The sequence below is a fragment of the Rhinichthys klamathensis genome, unplaced genomic scaffold, assembly GCF_029890125.1.
Source record: "Rhinichthys klamathensis goyatoka isolate OS25496 unplaced genomic scaffold, OSU_Roscu_1.1 h1tg000172l_1, whole genome shotgun sequence".
Lineage (NCBI taxonomy): Eukaryota > Metazoa > Chordata > Actinopteri > Cypriniformes > Leuciscidae > Rhinichthys > Rhinichthys klamathensis.
In genome coordinates, this window is record NW_026606702.1 from 1,524,154 (window position 1) to 1,530,827 (window position 6,674).

General features: G+C 38.1%; 1 pseudogene; it reads right to left on the reverse strand.

Annotated features, from left to right (window-relative positions):
• Window positions 1–214: 214 nt before the first annotated feature.
• LOC130091870 (stonustoxin subunit beta-like) lies at window positions 215–4,595 on the reverse strand (annotated as a pseudogene).
• Window positions 4,596–6,674: the final 2,079 nt, after the last annotated feature.

The following is a 6,674-nucleotide window of genomic DNA, read 5'->3' on the forward strand; positions in this document are numbered from 1 at the left end:
ACTGTTTTGAAAACTCAGCATGGTAAAAATACAGACATATATGAAACAGTCTGATCTCCAAATGAAAGAGAAATAACCAGCTCCAGAATCAAACACTACAAGTTTCATTGTTCATGTACATCTGAAATTAGCACAGATGCATGTCTTAAAAACACAGTGACAACATGAGCGAGTCCCTGCCAATAAATACATAAATAAAAAACCCACTTATACATGATTTAACAGTAGATATATTATGGATTTTGTTACCTTTTTGTTTCCAGCAGAAAAAAAGAGAAAACAACTGTTAAATCGAGATCTTGAAGAAATGTATTATGACATGATCACTTCTGATCAACTTTTGTGTTGCTTATCCTTGAAAATTGGGTTGTTTTGCATCTGTGAGTTTAAAAGACAAATCTCTTTAACAATACCAATAAGTTATTTCTGTAAAGTAGTACAGAAAACAAATATAGTTTAAAATTTATACAAAATGTTCCTTCACATGATTCCTTTAAAAAACAAAAACAGTTTGTTTTTATGTGTTTGTAGAACAAACATAACAGTTCTGCTCTAAGTGTTTGTTATATTAAAACTGTATTTATGTCATTCCCACAGTTGTTTGCATTCTGGCCAACAAGAGACGTCTCAATCTGACACAGAGACACCGAGGAGCCAGAATAAAGGCCAAACCCTGCGTAGAGAGGCTCTGGGAATGTGGAGTGGAATGTGTGCAAGTGTATGACTCTGTTTGTGTCAGAGATGCTGTAGAAGGAGAGAGTGCCAGCCGGCCAGTCCAAATACACCCCTACCCTTTTAGAACGAGATGAGGATGATGGTGAATGCATTTTAGTCCTCTCATTATTGTGCCAGGCTGAGAAACTGTTATCAGAGCAGATGAGCCTCCAGGACTTCTCATTGGAGCCAAACTCACAGTCATTACTCTCTCCTTTCCTCCTGATACCTTATGACGCTGAAACATAGACTCCGTTCTTCCCACTCCACTCAACCTCCCAGTAACAGCGTCCAGACAGACTCTCTCTGCACAGAACCTGAGGATAGCACTTGAATCTCTCAGGGTGATCTGGATATGACTGTGCCTCTTCTACATGTGTTACAGTTCTCCTCCCCTCAGACAGACACAGATGTGTGTGTGCAGTGTTTGGGTCCATTGTGAGCTCACAGGCATCTGTACTCATACAGGAATAGAGATCAGAGAAAGATCATTTACAACACAATAAATGTAGAAAAAAGTCTCACGTGTGTGTGTGTGTGTGTGTGTGTGTGTGTGTGTGTGTGTGTGTGTGTGTGTGTGTGTGCGTGCGTAAAAACCTACATCTTCGTAATCCAGCTGTAATCCTAAACTTGCCCTCATGTTCCAGACTGCGAAAAACAAAAAAGTTAATTTCTGCCAATTTATAACACAAACACAGTAAAGTTTTTGTCTGAAATCTGTTTGTGTTTTTCCTATAGTTTTAAACATATCTGTTGCAGGAAGAAGTCAAATTATTTAACTACAGATGTACATATGTTTTATGTCAGCAGAAGATATATGTATATATATATATAAAGTTCTATCATGAAACTCTAGACGGCACAGGCTAACTGGCAATTTCCACCAACTGCGGAATGGCTGCAGATCCGTTACGGAACGGCGGCGGAGTCAATAGGTTTCCATTAAAGTCAATGGGTCTCATTCATGAAACACGAGCAGAACGAATTTTTGTGTAAATCGTGTGTAAAGTTGTTCTGGCGTAAATTTTCGGATTCATTAAAATGTTCGTATTTTCCAAATGTTAGATGGTACGAAAGAAATCTACACCTGCTCCCAGCCACGCGTAAACAGTGAGTTTAACATCCGAACATTTTGCTCATCATTAATAACGAAGGCTGCATTTTAATTCCCCTTAATCAGGTACATATTTACACAGCATTTTGAAAAAATATTATATATAGTAATTGCATACGGTTTTTCTTTTTACTTCTGGGACTGTTTGATTAACAGATGAAACTCCATTAACTGCATCTGTAATATGCTGCCAAGCTTCCTTTTTTTAGGACCTGATACGCCACTATGTAGCAGCCTATGCTTGAAAATAAAATGTGGTGTTTTGAATGAACTTCTGATAATAAAACTTCGATTTCTGCATCTGAGAAATTTTTCTTTTTCATTCGCTTTTGAGAAGACATGTTGAAATCCTTCGTTTGGTGTCATTATATGATGCCCATATATAGTTGTCAGTCGGATTTAATGGGCGGGATTTATGGTAATTGAGAATGAGCGTGCACGCGCGTCCCATTTACGACTGATTGGAATTCATTAACACACACAGACATATTTCACTATCACATCTGACGTTTACGAAGTATTTGTGAATCAGGAGATGAGTTTTCGGTAAGGTCTCTTTACGCGCAAATCACTCTCATATTTACTCGTATATTTACGAATGTTTCATGAATGAGACCCAATGTGTGTATTTTCACTGACTGCGGAATAGCTGCGTTCCGACTCGACCCAGCTCAGGCGATCCGCAGCTCTCCGGAGCAGATACGCAGAGCTTCTATTTTTGCCGGATGCCGGAGAGCTCTGCAGCAATTCAGCACAGGGCAGATTGATATATTGCGCGATCATACGTGAATTCGCGAGATCTCGTGGGTCCTCGTGACTTCAGCTGTCAGTCACGGCCGCAGCCGTTCCGCAACAAATCCGGACCTGGTGGGTATTGAAGGACGGCGGAGCACGGAGCCGACATGCAGCGGAGCCGATCCGCAGCCGTTCCGCACTTGGTGGAAATCCGGGGTAAGAGGTCCTTAATTCAATCTGCTTGCAATCACATCATTCTCTATAGGACACAACTGATTGGTTCCTGTTGAATCAGTAGCCAATGAGCTCACTGCTCAACATTCAAATACTTTTTGCAGCACGCTTTCAGAAAACCTCCACCTTCCCCAGCTCTATCTGTATAGATCTGCTAATTCATGTACGCTATATTGTACCGCAGCAGCATGTCTTACTTGCTCACAACAGCGTATTGGCAGCAGAAATAACCAACAGCAAAAGCAGCAGCAGATCTATTCCACCAAGGCCAAACATATGAACATTTTTCACAGTCGGGCCAAACGGTTGTAAGAACGGTAAGGAAAGGTTCCAGTTATGTTTCCACTTCAGCTTGGTTCGGCATGGCATAACAAACTGTTCTTCTCAGCCTATAAATCTCAGCATGGTTAACCAACCATGCTGGGAGAATGCATGTAGTGATGTCACTATATCATCTGTAAACTCTTGCATTACCAAGGCAACTATTGACGCATTTGTATAACATTGCAAAGAGCGGCCGTTATCAGCCCCACAGTGGAAAATTAAACCATATCCGTACAGGATGGGCCGGATCAGCACGGAATGGAACCATTTCTATAGGTGTTACTTGACTCTTTTTTTCATGGAATCTTCAAAATGATTGTAGAGTTTTTGGTCATGCACCTATATTCCAGATATTTTTGGATGTGCATGCTTGCTTTCTATGGTTGTTTTTAAATCCTTAAGTATTTTTGTCTCCAAATTTCTGTCAGTAAATTGGTTAACAATAACAAGTAGCAAATCCTTGTTCACGGCTGTGATCTCACTTAAATAAAGCCAGATATTTCCCACAAAACATGTAGACATCCTTAAAACAACAAATTTACTTCTCTAAATTTACTAAAAAAAATAGACTTCATTTGAGATGTATTGTGTGAAAAGTTTTTCTCTTACTAAATGTTTTTCTTTTTTTTTTATTGTAAGCATAATCTTCAGCATTTTATGTAAAAATAGAAAACTATTTGCCAATGCGGTAAGAACAAACTGTGTTCTCTAGGGTGCCAAAATAGTCAGGATCTATGCTGATTTGATGCGTCTCAGTATCTGAAACAAATACTTAGTATACACAACTAAATACACGCATATAATTAAATACGCATGACAAGAAGTCTTATTGTACAACATACTTGAGTATCTCCAATTTGCAGGTTGGATCATTCACTCGAGCCAAGAGAACCTGACCACCTAATTCTCCTGGATAATTGCAGCTGAGGTCCAGCTCTCTCAGGTGTGAGGGGTTTGAAGTCAGAGCTGATGCCAGAACAGAACAGCCTTTCTCTGTGATAAAGCAGCCAGACAGTCTACAAAGGCAGACATTTAAAGATGTTGAACACATAAGATGTTGAAAACTCACTCACTCTCGCTCTCTTTCTTCTGTATAACTTTTATCAGTTCATTTGGAGGATCCAGCACATTTAGTCTCTCTTTCTCTTTCTCTCTATGCTGGGAAGTGGTCATGTGTGGGAGGGTGATCATGGTGAGAGGGAAATTTGAAAACTTTTTTTCTTAACTATTCTATTAGGAGCTTTTTGGAAGGATATCTATGTATTTACTTTTGCAAAACTAGTTTGGTTTCAGTCTGTTATAGTCTCAGATTTTTTGTTCGTGTAATAGTCAAGTATTGTCGTGTCAGGGACAGAGATGGCCTCGCACGGGAGTGTGCAGGCCTCGTCTCTGTCGCTCCGTCACGGCATCAGGTGTGTCACGAATGCAGGAGAGTCTGTGGAAGACGTGCTGTTGGATGTAGCTGAACGCGTCAGTCAACATTGTTTCTGCGTCCCGAATGAACAAAGCGGTGGTGGTTTTAAAGGAGAACTCCGGCACAAAATGAACCTTTGGTCTACAGTCAACTTCGCATATACAGGCAGAAGCCATCTTTGAAAAACAGTCTCTACCAGTCGATCTACGAACGCCGATCCAAGTGCGCTGGTGAGATGTGAACGAGCTATAAGTTGTGATAAGAGTTTTAATAGCTATAGTAGAAATTAAAGAGTTTTTATTTATTTATTAATGTATATGCTCCAAATATAGGTCCACAAAGGATGGAATTATTTGAAAAGTTAAACAGTGCAATAAGAAAATATGATAATGGAAAAATTTGTGTAATAATGGGAGGAGATTGGAATTGTACCACTAATTTTGTATTGGATATAAATGGGCAAGAACCTCACTTACAGTCAAGTAATATGCTTCTCAAGATAACTCAAGAACTAGAACTGAAAGATGTGTGGAGAAATAAGAATCAATTAACAAAACAATACACATTTAAAAAAATAATATTAAAAAAACAAATAAAAAATTTAAATTTTAGATTCTACTGTGACGGGAGCAAGACTGGACAGAATATATGTAAAAAAATCAGACAATAATAGAGTCATGAATGTTGGTATATCCTTGTGGGGTTTCTGATCATCATATAGTGACTATTTATTTTAATACTAACGTGTCACATCCAAAATCTTATTGGCATTTTAATGTCAAACTGGTACAGGATAAGTTATTTTGTGAAAAATGTAAATGTTTTGGGGAGAGTTGGAAACTAGAAAAAGAACATTTTGAAAATATAATTCAAAAGTGGGAGATAGGAAATGTTCAAATCAAGATTTTTTGTCAGCAGTTTTCTTATAATAAAACTGTGATTGTAAAGAGAACTACTGAAAGTTTGGAGAAAGATATAATGAAATAGAAAATGTAATTGATTTGAATGTTTTGGGTATGACTAAGGATTTAAAGAAAAAGAGATTGGAGTTGAAAACACTGTTAGAGGAAAGAGCAAAAGGTGCATCAATCCGAGCAAGGATATCTTCCATTAAGGAAATGGATGCTCCAACAAAGTTCTTTTTTAACTTAGAACGTAAAGTAGTAAAACAAAAAAATATGCTTCATCTTCGGAAGGACAATGGCACATTTACTTCAAATCCTATCGAAAGATCGCAGTGGACTTTTATGCTCAACTTTTTGGGCCCAAAGATTGCGATCCAGGGAATATGGATCAGTTATTAAAAGGAATGCCTAATTTAAAACCTGAGGACAGAAAAACATTCGACAAATTGATTTCATATGAGGAACTTTCAGAGGCTGTAAAGCAACTGTCCACAGGACGTGCCCCGGGAATAGATGATCTGCCTGCGGAATTTTATAAATAATTTTGGAACATTTTAGGAGAGGACGTTTACAATAGCAGTACCATCACTTCTGCTAAAAACTAGTGATTTAGGGTTGTTGAAAAATTGGCGCCCTGTATCTTTAATGTGCCAAGATTACAAAATATTGTCTTAATGTTTAGCAAATAGATTAAAAAAGTTTTTGAGTATTATTGTGAGGAATGAGCAAACGTACTGTGTTCCAGGACGTACAATAATGGATAATTTATTTCTAATAAGAGATGTAATAGACCATTCTTTGAGTGATGATTTTAAAATTGGTTTCTTATCGATTGATCAAGAAAAAGCATTTGATCGTGTGGGTCATGATTACCTTTTAAATGTTTTGAAAGCATTTGGGTTCGGGGAAACATTCATTTCTTGGATTCAGTTACTGTACAGAGGGGCCTCAGTAATGCTTAAGGTTGGAGGGGGACTGAGTTGTCCAATACCTGTTAAGAGGGGAATTAGGCAGGGTTGTCCAATTTCTGGGCAACTCTACAGCTTAGTTATTGAGCCTTTGGTAATTAAGCTGAAAAATAATTTGAAAGGTTTTCATATACCAGGAGATTTTAATGGGTCAAGTGTCTCTGTTTCAGCTTACGCTGATGATGTAACTGTTTATTACTGGACAAGCGGATATTCAGATACTATCTAGAAGTTTAGCTTTATATGAGAGAGCCTCTTAATCAAAA